Source organism: Mytilus californianus, unplaced genomic scaffold, assembly GCF_021869535.1.
Source record: "Mytilus californianus isolate M0D057914Y unplaced genomic scaffold, xbMytCali1.0.p SCAF_2, whole genome shotgun sequence".
NCBI classification, from domain to species: Eukaryota; Metazoa; Mollusca; class Bivalvia; order Mytilida; family Mytilidae; genus Mytilus; species Mytilus californianus.
In genome coordinates this window covers 14,120,098-14,138,047 of record NW_026262668.1, presented here as the reverse complement: position 1 = coordinate 14,138,047, position 17,950 = coordinate 14,120,098, and the positions used below count along the sequence as shown (strand labels likewise).

The 17,950-nt window shown below is 33.1% G+C and overlaps 1 long non-coding RNA gene across 1 annotated transcript in view; it reads left to right on the top strand.

Annotated features, from left to right (window-relative positions):
* Positions 1-11,805, top strand: part of LOC127729298 (uncharacterized) — a 37,069-nt gene extending 25,264 nt beyond the window's left edge. Inside the window, exon 3 of the long non-coding RNA XR_007994580.1 lies at positions 10,859-11,805. This is a non-coding gene — a long non-coding RNA (uncharacterized LOC127729298). The remainder of the gene's footprint in view (positions 1-10,858) is intronic.
* Positions 11,806-17,950: the final 6,145 nt, after the last annotated feature.

The window sequence follows — 17,950 nt, the reverse complement described above, 5'->3', positions numbered from 1 at the left end:
AATAGGATGAACGGATCATATAAACCCGAAGGCAAATATAATACAAGCCCAAACGAAAAAATATATAAACAAGTCTAAATTGAAAACAACGTTCAAACCTATGATTGCGTTGGATAAAAACCGCAATTTTTATACGTGTGCATGCAAAACGAATTTCTTGGTAGAGGGGTCTAAATACAGCACAAACAACATTTTCCAAAAGACCAAAAAGTGGAAAAGTTTATTTTAACAAAACGCATTTGACTAGCTGGTCGAACAACTGATGTTCTTAAACCCTGCTGACTGCCATTGGCGATTGCCAAATAAAAGGATCACCAGATGTAACAAAATGGATCTTAAAATAATTTATTACCCAATAGAAACAATAAACTTGCGGAAAAGATGGTATACCGCAAACATGAGGTGCAAAAATTTGTACACCATATCCGGATTTCGACAATTAATGTCTCCTCAGTGATGTTCGGAATCGAAACGGTATTTGGAAGGCCATATAATTTACCTCAATTTAGGATAGACTCTTGAATTTTGAAAGAGTCGAAATAGGATGAACGGATCATATAAACCCGAAGGCAAATATAATACAAGCCCAAACGAAAAAATATATAAACAAGTCTAAATTGAAAACAACGTTCAAACCTTTGATTGCGTTGGATAAAAACCGCAATTTTTATACGTGTGCATGCAAAACGAATTTCTTGGTAGAGGGGTCTAAATACAGCACAAACAACATTTTCCAAAAGACCAAAAAGTGGAAAAGTATATTTTAACAAAACGTATTTGACTAGCTGGTCGAACAACTGATGTTCTTAAACCCTGCTGACTGCCATTGGCGATTGCCAAATAAACGGATCACCAGATGTAACAAAATGGATCTTAAAATAATTTATTACCCAATAGAATCAATAAACTTGCGGAAAAGGTGGTATACCGCAAACATGAGGTGCAAAAATTTGTACACCATATCCGGATTTCGACAATTAATGTCGCTTCAGTGATGTTCGGAATCGAAACGGTATTTGGAAGGCCATACAATATACCTCAATTTAGGATAGACTCTTAAATTTTGAAAGAGTCGAAATAGGGTGAACGGATCATATAAACCCGAAGGCAAATATAATACAAGCACAAACGAAAAAATATATATAAACAAGTCTAAATTGAAAACAATGTTCAAACCTATGATTGCGTTGGATAAAAACCGCAATTTTTATACGTGTGCATGCAAAACAAATTTCTTGGTAGAGGGGTCTAAATACAGCACAAACAACATTTTCCAAAATACCAAAAAGTGAAAGGAAAAGTATATTTTAACAAAACGCATTTGACTAGCAGGTCGAACAACTGATGTTCTTAAACCCTGTTGACTGCCATTGGCGATTGCCAAATAAACTGATCACCAGATGTAACAAAATGGATCTTAAAATAATTTATTACCCAACAGAAAACAATAAACTTGCGGAAAAGATGGTATACCGCAAACATGAGGTGCAACAATTTGTACACCATATCCGGATTTCGACAATTAATGTCTCTTCAGTGATGTTCGGAATAGAAACGGTATTTGGAAGGCCATATAATTTACCTCAATTTAGGATAGACTCTTGAATTTTGAAAGAGTCGAAATAGGATCAATGGATCATATAAACCCGAAGGCAAATATAATACAAGCCCAAACGAAAAAATATATAAACAAGTCTAAATTCAAAACAACATTCAAAACTATGTTAGCGTTGGATAAAAACCGCAATTTTTATACGTGTGCATGCAAAACAAATGTCTTGGTAGAGGGGTCTAAATACAGCACAAACAACATTTTCCAAAAGACCAAAAAGTGAAAAAGTATATTTTAACAAAACGCATTAGACTAACAGGTCGAACAACTGATGTTCTTAAACCCTGTTGACTGCCATTGGCGATTGCCAAATAAACTGATCACCAGATGTAACAAAATGGATCTTAAAATACTTTTTTACCCAATAGAAACAATAAACTTGCGGAAAAGATGGTATACCGCAAACATGAGGTGCAAAAATTTGTACACCATATCCGGATTTCGACAATTAATGTCGCTTCAGTGATGTTCGGAATCGAAACGGTATTTGGAAGGCCATACAATATACCTCAATTTAGGATAGACTCTTGAATTTTGAAAGAGTCGAAATAGGATGAACGGATCATATAAACCCGAAGGCAAATATAATACAAGCACAAACGAAAAAATATATAAACAGGTCTAAATTGAAAACAATGTTCAAACCTATGATTGCGTTTGATAAAAACCGCAATTTTTATACGTGTGCATGCAAAACAAATTTCTTGGTAGAGGGGTCTAAATACAGCACAAACAACATTTTCCAAAATACCAAAAAGTGAAAGGAAAAGTATATTTTAACAAAACGCATTTTACTAGCTGGTCGAACAACTGATGTTCTTAAACCCTGTTGACTGCCATTGGCGATTGCCAAATAAACTGATCACCAGATGTAACAAAATGGATCTTAAAATAATTTATTACCCAACAGAAAACAATAAACTTGCGGAAAAGATGGTATACCGCAAACATGAGGTGCAACAATTTGTACACCATATCCGGATTTCGACAATTAATGTCTCCTCAGTGATGTTCGGAATCGAAACGGTATTTGGAAGGCCATATAATTTACCTCAATTTAGGATAGACTCTTGAATTTTGAAAGAGTCGAAATAGGATGAACGGATCATATAAACCCGAAGGCAAATATAATACAAGCCCAAACGAAAAAATATATAAACAAGTCTTAAATTGAAAACAACGTTCAAACCTTTGATTGCGTTGGATAAAAACCGCAATTTTTATACGTGTGCATGCAAAACGAATTTCTTGGTAGAGGGGTCTAAATACAGCACAAACAACATTTTCCAAAAGACCAAAAAGTGGAAAAGTATATTTTAACAAAACGTATTTGACTAGCTGGTCGAACAACTGATGTTCTTAAACCCTGCTGACTGCCATTGGCGATTGCCAAATAAACGGATCACCAGATGTAACAAAATGGATCTTAAAATAATTTATTACCCAATAGAATCAATAAACTTGCGGAAAAGGTGGTATACCGCAAACATGAGGTGCAAAAATTTGTACACCATATCCGGATTTCGACAATTAATGTCGCTTCAGTGATGTTCGGAATCGAAACGGTATTTGGAAGGCCATACAATATACCTCAATTTAGGATAGACTCTTAAATTTTGAAAGAGTCGAAATAGGGTGAACGGATCATATAAACCCGAAGGCAAATATAATACAAGCACAAACGAAAAAATATATATAAACAAGTCTAAATTGAAAACAATGTTCAAACCTATGATTGCGTTGGATAAAAACCGCAATTTTTATACGTGTGCATGCAAAACAAATTTCTTGGTAGAGGGGTCTAAATACAGCACAAACAACATTTTCCAAAATACCAAAAAGTGAAAGGAAAAGTATATTTTAACAAAACGCATTTGACTAGCAGGTCGAACAACTGATGTTCTTAAACCCTGTTGACTGCCATTGGCGATTGCCAAATAAACTGATCACCAGATGTAACAAAATGGATCTTAAAATAATTTATTACCCAACAGAAAACAATAAACTTGCGGAAAAGATGGTATACCGCAAACATGAGGTGCAACAATTTGTACACCATATCCGGATTTCGACAATTAATGTCTCTTCAGTGATGTTCGGAATAGAAACGGTATTTGGAAGGCCATATAATTTACCTCAATTTAGGATAGACTCTTGAATTTTGAAAGAGTCGAAATAGGATCAATTAATCATATAAACCCGAAGGCAAATATAATACAAGCCCAAACGAAAAAATATATAAACAAGTCTAAATTCAAAACAACATTCAAAACTATGTTAGCGTTGGATAAAAACCGCAATTTTTATACGTGTGCATGCAAAACAAATGTCTTGGTAGAGGGGTCTAAATACAGCACAAACAACATTTTCCAAAAGACCAAAAAGTGAAAAAGTATATTTTAACAAAACGCATTAGACTAACAGGTCGAACAACTGATGTTCTTAAACCCTGTTGACTGCCATTGGCGATTGCCAAATAAACTGATCACCAGATGTAACAAAATGGATCTTAAAATAATTTATTACCCAACAGAAAACAATAAACTTGCGGAAAAGATGGTATACCGCATACATGAGGTGCAAAAATTTGTACACCATATTCGGATTTCGACAATTGATGTCTCTTCAGTGATGTTCGGAATCGAAACGGTATTTGGAAGGCCATACAATTTACCTCAATTTAGGATAGACTCTTGAATTTTGAAAGAGTCGAAATAGGATGAACGGATCATATAAACCCGAAGACAAATATAGTACAAGACCAAACGAAAAAATATATAAACAAGTCTAAATTGAAAACAACGTTCTAACCTATGATTGCGTTGGATAAAAACCGCAATTTTTATACGTGTGCATGCAAAACAAATTTCTTGGTAGAGGGGTCTAAATACAGCACAAACAACACTTTCCAAAAGACCAAAAAGTGAAAAAGTATATTTTAACAAAACGCATTTGACTAGCAGGTCGAACAACTGATGTTCTTAAACCCTGCTGACTGCCATTGGCGATTGCCAAATAAACTGATCAGCAGTTGTAACAAAATGGATCTTAAAATAATTTATTACTCAATAGAAACAATAAACTTGCGGAAAAGATGGTATACCGCATACATCAGGTGCAAAAATTTGTACACCATATCCGGATTTCGACAATTAATGTCTCTTCAGTGATGTTCGGAATCGAAACGGTATTTGGAAGGCCATATAATTTACCTCAATTTAGGATAGACTCTTGAATTTTGAAAGAGTCGAAATAGGATGAACGGATCATATAAACCCGAAGGCAAATATAATACAAGCTCAAACAAAAAAATATATAAACAAGTCTAAATTGAAAACAATGTTCAAACCTATGATTGCGTTGGATAAAAACCGCAATTTGTATACGTGTGCATGCAAAACAAATTTCTTGGTAGAGGGGTCTAAATAAAGCACAAACAACATTTTCCAAAAGACCAAAAAGTGAAAAAGTATATTTTAACAAAACGCATTTGACTACCAGGTCGAACAACTGATGTTCTTAAACCCTTTTGACTGCCATTGGCGATTGCCAAATAAACTGATCACCAGATGTAACAAAATGAATCTTAAAATAATTTATTACCCAAGAGAAAACAATAAACTTGCGGAAAAGATGATATACCGCATACATCAGGTGCAAAAATTTGTACACCATATCCGGATTTCGACAATTAATGTCTCTTCAGTGATGTTCGGAATCGCAACGGTATTTGGAAGGCCATATAATTTACCTCAATTTAGGATAGACTCTTGAATTTTGAAAGAGTCGAAATAGGATGAACGGATCATATAAACCCGAAGGCAAATATAATACAAGCTCAAACAAAAAAATATATAAACAAGTCTAAATTGAAAACAATGTTCAAACCTATGATTGCGTTGGATAAAAACCGCAATTTGTATACGTGTGCATGCAAAACAAATTTCTTGGTAGAGGGGTCTAAATAAAGCACAAACAACATTTTCCAAAAGACCAAAAAGTGAAAAAGTATATTTTAACAAAACGCATTTGACTAGCAGGTCGAACAACTGATGTTCTTAAACCCTGCTGACTGCCATTGGCGATTGCCAAATAAACTGATCACCAGATGTAACAAAATGAATCTTAAAATAATTTATTACCCAACAGAAAAAAATTAACTTGCGGAAAAGATGGTATACCGCATACATGAGGTGCAAAAATTTGTACACCATATCCGGATTTCGACAATTAATGTCTCTTCAGTGATGTTTGGAATCGAAACGGTATTTGGAAGGCCATATAATTTACCTCAATTTAGGATAGACTCTTAAATTTTGAAAGAGTCGAAATAGGATGAACTGATCATATAAACCCGAAGGCAAATATAATACAAGCACAAACGAAAAAATATATAAACAAGTCTAAATTGAAAACAACGTTCAAACCTATGATTGCGTTGGATAAAAACCGCAATTTTTATACGTGTGCATGCAAAACAAATGTCTTGGTAGAGGGGTCTAAATACAGCACAAACAACATTTTCCAAAAGACCAAAAAGTGAAAAAGTATATTTTAACAAAACGCATTTGACTAGCAGGTCGAACAACTGATGATCTTAAACCCTGCTGACTGCCATTGGCGATTGCCAAATAAACGGATCACCAGATGTAACAAACTGGATCTTAAAATAATTTATTACTTAACAGAAGACAATAAACTTGCGGAAAAGATGGTATACCGCAAACATGAGGTGCAAAAGTTTGTACACCATATCCGGATTTCGACAATTAATGTCTCTTCAGTGATGTTCTGAATCGAAACGGTATTTGGAAGGCCATATAATTTACCTCAATTTAGGATAGACTCTTGAATTTTGAAAGAGTCGAAATAGGATGAACGGATCATATAAACCCGAAGGCAAATATACTACAAGCCCAAACGAAAAAATATATAAACAAGTCTAAATTGAAAACAACGTTCAAACCTATGATTGCGTTGGATAAAAACCGCAACTTTTATACGTGTGCATGCAAAACAAATTTCTTGGTAGAGGGGTCTAAATACAGCACAAACAACATTTTCCAAAAGACCAAAAAGTGAAAAAGTATATTTTAACAAAACGCATTTGACTAGCAGGTCGAACAACTGATGTCCTTAAACCCTGCTAACTGCCATTGGCGATTGCCAAATAAACGGATCACAAGATGTAACAAAATAGATCTTATTATTAATTTATTACCAAACAGAAAACAATAAACTTGCGAAAAAGATGGTATACCGCAAACATGAGGTGCAAAAATTTGTACACCATATCCGGATCTCGACAATTAATGTTTCTTCAGTGATGTTAGGAATCGAAACGGTATTTGGAATATATGTAATACTCAGAAACGTGTCCTTCCCCCCAAACGTGTCCGATTCCCCCAAACGTGTCCGATTCCTACAAACGTGTCCACATGACGTCACTGAACTGCAAAACATATCTTAATGTAAAAGGGCGCCAAAGCGTGTCATTTTTATAAACCCCAAACGTGCCCAATCTCACAAACATGTCCAATCCCCCAATCGTGTCCATATCAAGCTTAATGTTTTTCTTTTACTGGAACTATCATTCGTGTCCATATTATATTACGTAGGTTATTTGGTTATTGCTTTTTCATTAACGTATACTCATTTTACTATTTCATTAAAAAATAGAAATAAATTACTTAAGGTCTTTTTTAAACCGGCAGTATAACCTGGGTAAAAGTGGGGCGTCCGTTCAACCTTGTTCGATGTAAATGTAAGCAGCCATGCTCAGTTAAATTGTAGATATTAAATCAGATACCTCGTGTAGGGAGAATGTCACTATCTCTGCGCATTTAAACCTTTATAGCATTTCACTCTTTCATGGTGCCATCAGTTGTATTTTGGAAGGCAACATTTTTTTTTTAAATTTCCGTAACTTTTGTTTAAAACGGCTTCTATTACATAACGGAGATTGAAGTAGTTTCTTACTGAAGTCATAAAAAAATCGGTCTTTACTGGCCCTTAATTTTTTTAGATTGAAATCCCAACTAGTGTTAATCCCGAATAACCGTAAAAATGTAGGCCCAATCCTAAATTCCCAGTATGATAATGAAACCTATGTACAGTATTTATTGTAAATATGATGTCGTTCAAATAATGCATGAAATATTTGGCACTGGACGTTATGTCTCTTGTTTGTGTGTCTTTAGTGATGTTCGAAACCTAAAATTAAAAAAAAAGGACTGAAAAACCAGTTTGTATCAGAACTGTTGAAAAAAGGGAAGTACATTCTATAATTGAAAGCCCGCCGTGTAATATTCGCCGACAGGAATGATATAAAAAGGCATATATCGGAGTTTAATAGTACAAAATAATTCACTTAGTAAACGAATAATTCAACTGTACTAAAATTATTTGTATGTTCGCTCTAAATATGCATGAAATACTTGCAACTGGACAATAAGCAATTTCATTCAAAAGTTAATTCATATGCAACAGATTAAATTTGCAATTATGATAATAATTAACAATCGGCATTGAACAAACTAATGATAATAAATGACCACTTCATCAACTGTGTCCCCCATCATAGAATTGCCGTAATCGTTACTGATGTCATTTAGGACAAACGTGTATTAGCGCTAAAAGACGTGAGACGTTCTGGCGTTTAACAGTGGACACATTTTGGCGAATAACAATTATCGGACACGTTTGGGGGTTATGAAATCGGACACGTTTGGGCAATATTGAATATTACGGACATGTTTGGGGAGAATAGACACGTTTGGGGGAATCGGACACGTTTGGGGGAATGGACACGTTTGGGAGTGTTACATATATACAAAAAAAAAATGTTTATTCTATTTTTCACACCTAATCTGCTTTTCATTGAATTCTTTAAAATAAATCAATAAATATTACATTGATATGTTTTGTCCTTTGATCAGATATGTGATACACCTTGTATATTGGAAAATTTTTCGTTGAATATTAGTCAAAAGTGTTCGTCATTAGAAATCTTATACTATCAATTTTCGAAGGTATCATCAGCTAATGATCAGTAGTCAGTACTTCGGTACTGACATGATTTATACCAAACTTTCTAAAATTGTCCGTTTATAGATTAAGAAATTATGAAGGAACTAAGGTTTAAACTCTCTCAGATAAAAAATTATCTTAGATGGATTTGGCTGTCCTTTTTGTTTCCTATTTGGTCATATAGCTCGAATAATATCCTTGGTTTTCAAATATTTGGCTTTGGACGTTCTTGATGAAGGTAAATTCAGAGAAGAACTTCGGACGCATGACATTTATAAAGTGTTGTATTCATTTTTTATAGTTAAAAACTTAATTTTTTAATTTTATCTTAAAAGATATTTTACCTCTCCTTAAAACACGATTTATTTTATTCCAAAATATTATTAGATAAGGACACAAAAACGTTATCTTGTTCTTGTGAACAAAAATTACATAAACTGTTATTTTACCAACTGAATAAAAGTTTCTTTATTGGTAGAATATGGCTCCTATTTCTGTATCATATGTAGTAGTTTCCACCTTTACTTATTTACTTTTTTTTCTTTCAAAGATTAAAATGAACATATATATACCTTGTCCTGATGCAACATTATATCTAGTATAATATTTAGAATACTTTTACCGTTTACTAGATCCAATAGATGGTTCAAATATTTTTGCTAACAAGAAAATTATACAACATTTTGTTTGATAATGTTTCTATTTCTATTGGCAAAACGTTCCGGGTGAACTGGTTTCCTTTTATTTTGACTGTGGTGTTTATGTCCCTTTGGTATCCTTCGCCTCTCTTTTTTGATGTTTTCCGACTTCAAGATGGTAACCAAATCATTTGGTATTTATTTTGTTATTTAATTTATTTCAACTATCTAGTTTGATTTTTATATTTCAATTTATTTAAGATATCATCTTGATAATCACAGCCTTTATCATTTCATATATGATCTACATAAATAAGATTGCTTGTAACCCAATCAATCAAAGTTGTTTTTTTTTTTTTTTTGCTTCATTGTTAGACACCCACTAGTTAATTTCCAACATTTCAAGATATCTTTATAAAATCTGGGATATTTTAAAGATTTTCACCAAGATTACTATCTCCACTGATTTTTTGAAACAGAAACCAATGTAGACAAGAATTACTGGAATAATTAAGAGGTATGAGTTTCCAATTCCAACAACGATTTTAAAGATGTCAAATAGCTTCTTAATTTCTTATCCCCCGTCTTCGTTCGAACCAATGGTAGAATTTCGTCTAACTTTGTCTGCTTTACTTGGTCAAATGCATTTAAAACTGTTTTCTATTTACTTCAAATAGTTCAATGGAACTTATAAGCATTCCCCTATAAACGTGAATATAGATATAGTTAATTTTCCAATTATTACATTTTTATTAAATATTTAAAACATTTTATGTATCTTTACTTTTATATTTTCCAAGTTTCTCACATTCCTCTCCACGGTGCTTAAAATATATACCCATGATTTTAAGTGATCCTTCACTCCAGTTGATACATTCTTATAATTGTCATTTCCGTTGACCAAAAAAGCTACTGTAACCCTTTGAATCTCGGGGACAATATAATTATCCTCGATTTTTTTTACATGGACATTACTTGTATAGTCAATTAATAATATAATAGTAGATGTAAAAGGTCCACAGTTATCTAACAAGAAACTAACATGAACTGCCTCAAATAGATCAAAATCACATTTCGGAACCATATGTAGTACAAATGCCCCCATAAAAAAGCAAAACACTTGCATACAGACTCAGCGGTTTGAACATCTACATCAATTATATTTTGAAACCTAGGCATTTTTGTCAGTGCTTACACCCGATTAAGAGGAACAGTGGTTTAACGTCAACCGCAACCAATCCGGCACGATTAACCCTGGGTTTTTGGCGGGGTTCGAGTTTCGATTTTAAATTATGTGAGTATTTTCTAGACTGAGATGCACCTCTACATATTTTTTTTATTTTAACCATGATATTGTTTTTCATTTCTTGGCCTGATTTTTCAATCCCTTGTTTATATATTCATCTTCATTTATCAACATATATCAAATGTATATAAAAAAAAAGAAACAGAAAGAGAATACTTAGAACAATCATCATTTGGACCCGGGGCATTATCTTATCTGTGTTATTAAAGTTTGTTAGAATACAAAATATATATGATATAAATATTATTTTGATTTCAAAACTTCTTTTTAAAGGTTTATTTCCAGTGTGGATAGGTGGATCGGATGTTGTATCTGAGGGTAACTGGACATGGAACGAAGGGACCAATGCAGAAAAGCGCAATATACAACCGACCTTCTGGGGACCTGATCAACCAGATAATTTAGATAGTGATCAGCACTGTTTGGGATATCACAATTTCCAGCATACGGCATATGCATGGAATGATATGTATTGTTGGAGCGGCTATTACTTTATTTGCGAGACGTAAATGCTCGTTATACTGGAAATTATCGGCAAAATGATAACACTGCTTTGATATTTTCTGCATAAATCTTTATAACTTGGTTGTATTTGATTTGAAATGATAATTCGTCCATGTACGTATAAAATAATCCTAATGAAATATGTACTTTGAACTTGGGTTCAGGTATGAAAATATAAATATTATTTGATTAAAATATCAAATAACAATTTATAAATTTCATACGTCCGAACCGCTTTTCTGGATCTACCCAACTAGTATTTAACGTATACTAGTAATTGTTATCCTCTTGTAGCACCTTATTTGTGTCTAAGTTGTAAAGGTTTGTCTTGTCTTTTAGATTGCATGTTAAGCAAAACACCTGTTCTACTGCAAGTAATCCAACTCCTGTTCCACTGCACTTAAGAAATGCATTCGTTCCATCGCAGGTAAAACAATACATCTAACGTATCGTGTTAGCATCTTTTTAAATATTATCAGTATAAATTTTGTAGTTATTGTATAGCAAGTATTGACAAACCTCGATTTATTGTTGTTGTATTGAATTATATTGCTCATTTATTTAAAGTATGACATGCTTGCAAATTTAATGTATATTTAATGTATTTGTTAATTTATAATCGTTATCCTCTTGTAGTACCTTATGTGTGCCTAAGTTGATATAAATTATCACGTCTTTTCTTGTCTATTCGACTGCAAATAAAATAATACACCTGCTCCAATGAGGTAAAATGGCAACTGTTCCATTTCAGAAAAAAAATGACACATGATCCTCTGAAGGTAAAACAATACACCTACTCCACTGAAGATTAAATGTAAAATGATCCACTGCAGGTAAAAACTCCTGTAGGTTGCAATTCTGTAAATACAGACAATGCAATTTCCCATAGGAACTCCCTTTGCGGCTAAAACTGTGACACTTTTACTATGAAGTTTCGTGAAAAATAATATCCCAGAACGGAAAGTTTATATGCACTACTATTTTATTCAAAGGTCAAAATATAGGGCTGTGCGACATATTTTCAACATTTATATGCCCTGAACTTCTAAGAGTTTAAACTTATACTAAAATTCTATACTACCCTTACCTCCATTTTTGGACCTCCTAAGAATTAAAATTTAACCGATACTGGTTACATTCCCAAGTGATGTCTCTATGAGATGAAACACAGAGATCATCAATGGGAACCAGTACGTTAACAAATTAACATACCTATGAATATTAAATATCTCCCCAAAAGAGGCGTGGTTTGAGAAACAGCTGTATTTACAAAGTGCAACCTATACAAACATTTATTCAAATAGAAAACTCTCTAAAAACACTTTTTCTCACAACAATACTTATTTATCAGAATTATAGCCTTAAAGAAATCACTGCATATACTCTAAGTCTCCTTTTACAGTACATTTTATACCCCTACCCCTGTTTCAATTTTTTAAAGATTTTGAAAACAAGACTCTAATTATTGCCAGCTTACCCTATGTGCATGTTTTCTGACATGAACTGTCTAAAACCTGTTTGAAACTATTCTGATAACAAATTGAAAGCATTTTAGAATACTATAAATGTTTTGTTTAGTAGTTAAGCATTCCAACATTCAAGATTATACAAAGTATCAAATCCTGCCTGTGTCTCCAGTCCACATCTTACTGTATGCCTATTTGTCAATGAAAGTTCACAATTTCTGCCTCAAATGGTCAGTTTAGAATTCTTGTCACAACAGTATCATCCCTAACCATATATCTAACATAAGTTAGTTAATATATGTCCTAGAAGTGTTTAAACAAAGGCATATTTGCAAAAGTTGTATTTATGAAGATATCAGTCTGGTGCATAAATTCACTACAAGTTTCATTGAAATGACTGCTTACATCTGATTTTTGCATAACTTCCTAGCACAGTTATTGTTTACTTTATAAAAGACCTTTAAAATAAAAAAATCATAGCATTTACAAGTTAAATTATCTGTTTTATGACTCAGGGGTAGGCATTTTCCTCTGTTTTTTGCCCCTGGGGCCTCACATTTCCTAATTTTTTTCCCTGTTTCTAGCAATGTGAAATATTTACTACATATTTCGGATAGAACACACTATTGTAAGTTTTACTGAGGTCTTTTTGTAATTCTAGCTTGTATTTTTTTATGCCGCAGTCACAAAAAAGCACATTTAGGCGTTACGGCTTACTTTTGGGTTATCGACAGGACAAAAACACCCCACCAGAAATATTTAGGAAGGATGAATGAGTTGCAATTACTGCGAAGAGTAAATATAAGCACTTCTAAACAATTTAAATTACAAATAGGCATATATTATGAATTTATTTTGAATTCAGGGCTTTAAGTAAACCATGCATACTTTAAACTGTGAATTTATGCTGAGTCATCATAGTTAAGGCCCAGGATTTTCTCAATCTTCATGAAATATTTATAAAACTTCATATTTGAGTTAAATTCTTTAAAATCTCTGAGATAAACCAGATTTTGTGAAATTCTGTATGTTCTATTTTTTAACCCTATATAGGTTGCAATTCTGTAAATACAGACAATGCAATTTCCCATAGGAACTCCCTTTGCGGCTAAAACTGTGACACTTTTACTATGAAGTTTCGTGAAAAATAATATCCCAGAACGGAAAGTTTATATGCACTACTATTTTATTCAAAGGTCAAAATATAGGGCTGTGCGGCATATTTTCAACATTTATATGCCCTGAACTTCTAAGAGTTTAAACTTATACTAAAATTCTATACTACCCTTACCTCCATTTTTGGACCTCCTAAAAATTAAAATTTAGCCGCTACCATGTTTATCTATACTGGTTACATTCCCAAGTGATGTCTCTATGAGATGAAACACAGAGATCATCAATGGGAACCAGTACGTTAACAAATTAACATACCTATGAATATTAAATATCTCCCCAAAAGAGGCGTGGTTTGAGAAACAGCTGTATTTACAAAGTGCAACCTGTAGACTTGTTCAGCTACAGATCAAACAATACAGATGTTTATACGAAGGTTAAACAAAACATCTATTCCACTGCTGGTAAAACAATATGGCTGTTCCACTGTGTGTTGAACAAAACACCTATTCCACTGCTAGTAAAACAATACAGCTGTTCCACAACAGGTTTAACAAAACACATATTCCATTGCTGGTAACAAAAATACAGCTGTTCCACTGCATGTTAAACAAAACATCTATTCCACTGCTGATAAAACAATACAGCTGTTCCACAATAGTTTAAACAAAACACCTATTCCACTGCTGGAAAAACAATACCTGTTGTTCCACCGCATTAAACAAACAGATATTCTACCGTAGGTTTGACAAAACACCTATTCCACTGCTGGTAAAACAATACAGCTGTTCAACTGCAGGTTAAACAAAACACTTATTCCACTGTTGGTAAACAAATACAACTGTTCCACCGCAGATTATACAAAACACCTATTCCACTGCTGGTAAAACAATACACCTGTTCCACCACAGGATAAACACAAAACACCTATTCCACTGCTGGTAAAACAATACAGCTATTCCGCCATACAAAACACGTCTAAGTGCGGCAACCAGAAAATATTTTCTTACTTGCAACAATATAACCACGAACGATGATGTACTGTTTATGATTAATTTTAAGCTAATCAACTTAACGGTGGATCCCTTGAACAATGATTAGAACTTTTGCACTAAACTTTTAATCATTTAGAAATTGATAGAAACGGATAAAAATGTGGGAACACAGAGTCAACAATTAAAGACCAAACAGCCTTTTCATTTTAACCAGTGATTCTTTTCTTCAAATTTTGTGTGAAGGTACTTCATGATATTAAGAATCAAATATGATGAAAAAAATTGGGGGATCACTGACAGTGATTTCTTCATAAAGATTGCAAGAAAAAAACATAGTGTGTTTTCTTTGAAATAAAACCTAAAAAAGTATATGTCACCGACCTTTCAACTTTTTTTTGAGTATTTCTCAAAAAAAAGCTGTCTTTCTTCAGAACACTGAATCTGACGTCATAGTACAAGTTTCTCCTTAATTTTCAAAAATATTGCAAATTGGACTTTTGAAACACACAGTCAAATTTTGAAAGATAACAGCAATAAACACCAACTTTTGTTATCCGGTACTGAAGAGATCACATGTCATTTATCAATGTATCAGTATTTGTCAGATCTCATTCTGTTGCCGCAAAAAATAGCTTTCAGAAACCCCGATCGGGTGAAATGTAAAAATTGTTCGAAAATCACCTTCTATTCCGCTTTAACCATCTCTGTGTCATGGTCCACTTTTGACCCATTTCATTAAACGCGCTAACCCTGGCCTGGTCAAACCAAAATCTTGAAAATTGGTATTTGTTGCTTTTCCGCTAAGCACGCGATATTTAGGAGTCGGGTGTATAAAAACTATTCCATCTAATTGGTGAATTCATTATTTCTGAATAGTTAAAATCTAAGAAACTTGAAATGATAGGTAGAATTAAGTATTTAATTCTAGAATGTTACATGTATTTGGCCTATTATTAAATACGAACTCGATTATACTCTTCAAAGGTCTTGTTTCAATGACACAGTAAGTACAAAATATAAATAAGCCGGAAAAGACGTCTAGTTTTAGAATTTAACAATTTTCATTTGAACTGTAAGTAATAATTTCCTGTTTAAAACTATAAATGTATATCACAAAACAAATATAAATGTAAAAGATTAACATTTCATTATCTTTTGAAACTTAGCTGTTCTTTTTTATAAATTAAAACAAATGACAACGTATACATGTACAATTGCTGGCACTGAAACTTGAAATTTGTTTTCAATCTTTAAGGTCATTGTAACTTCTTGAAAGTGAGAAAATTAATGTTGGATTTGTTTCGCGGAGAAATCGTATTTTTAATTAGTTAATGTAACAAAAGTTTAGTTTTACAAACCTTAGATTTTTTTCACATTCAAGTATTGATTTCTTAAACATTTTGCTTTAAGCTTTAGAGAGAGCAAGCGAAGTCTTTATTCTTTTTTCCTTACGACAATTATAAATGAGACAAATGACAAAATGCAATGCACCTTTAATCCTTTTAAAGATTTTGTCACACCTCATTAATAGATCGGACAATGGTATAGTTTTACGTGAATCAGTTAAACTACTCCATCCAGATAATGAGGAAAAGTCAAAATTGGTGCCAGTAGATCGAAATTACTAGAACAATTTTTATTGGCCTAAACTTTAAAAAGCTCAGTCATAGTGAAAAACAAAATTCAAATTCTAAGCGTTAGTCAATTTAAATTTACCCTTGTACACACGTAAAAAATCGCAATATTTGTAGTTGAACCTTCAATATCATGGTTACAGGTAGTGTAGCATCTTTCGTGTTAATTTTTGTCTAAATTTCAGTTTTCTTGAGAAAACTTATTTTGACGCGTACATCATATTGGAATCCGTGAAACACGGGAAATGGAACACTATAATCTGCTGTTTTTTGCCGAACTGGAAGAAACGTCATAGAGTTTTCATGTCACAATTAAGTTGCGTTAGCTAACGTGCATAAACAATAGGCTGTTTGATTTTTTAAGTACAAGTAATCCAGTTTGAGTGTAGTTCGTGTTGCGCATTTTATAGTTTTCTATCTTTTGTTTTGTGGACTGTTGTTTATTTTTAGCTTTTTGTGTTTTCCTGCCAAGGTATTGACGGTATTTCTTCGGCTTTGGATTTTTGCTGATCCCTTTGTTTTCATTTGCCTCTTTTATATATAAAAACCTTTCAAAATTTTGGGTCCTCAATGCTCTTCAACATCGTACTTTATTGGGTCTTTTTAACCTTTTTGATTTTTAGCGTCACTGATGAGCCTTTAGTAGACGAAATGCGCGTCTGGTGTACACAATTTTAATCCTGGTATCTATGATGAGTTTATTTATAAAGCTATATCTTATCTGCTGATATGACACTACATGCTTTTGTTTAAAACCTGACGTATTCTTTGCATGTACTAAGAGAAGCTAATAAATCCAAACGTCGGTATTACTTTGTGTCTATATAAAGTTATTAATATGAAATGTTATAACCCAAATTTCATACATCAGTATTGTACATAATATAAACCTGTGTAGTTGTAGGTAAACAATGTGCCTATTCAACTACAGGTAAAACAATACACTGTTTTACTGCAAATAAAATAATAATAAAGTTTTCAAGTAAAACAACATCTTTTCCATTGCAGGTAAAACAATATCTGTTAAACTGCAAGTAAAACAATACACCTGTTCCACTGAAAGTAAAATTCCATCTGTTCAACTGAAGATAAATCAGCCCCCACCCTCGTACAGGTAAAACCATGCATTTTTTTAACTTTCGGTTTTTAACACCTGTTACTGCAAGTAAAACAGGATACTTGATCTGTCCCACTGAAAGTAAAAAAATATTCCTTTTCCACTGCTTGTTAACCAATACACCTGTTCAATTGCAGGCACAACACTTGTTCCACTGCATGTAAACCAATACACCTGTTCAATTGTAGGCACAACACTTGTTCTACTGCATGTAAACCAATACACCTGTTCAATTGCAGACACAACACTTGTTCCACTGCAGGTAAACTATAACTGTTTCACTGCACGTAAAACCATAGATCTGTTTCAATTCAGGTAAATAACACGTGTTGAAGTACAGAAATCTAACACCTGTTCTACTTTGCGTAACACAATGCACCTGTTCAATTACAAGTAAAACAATACAACTGTTCCACTGCAGGTTAAACAATACACTTTTTCCACTGATGGTAAAACTATACACTTTTTCAACTTCCGGTAACACAATACACCTGTTTTATTGCAATTAAATCAAAACATTTACCACTACAGGCAAC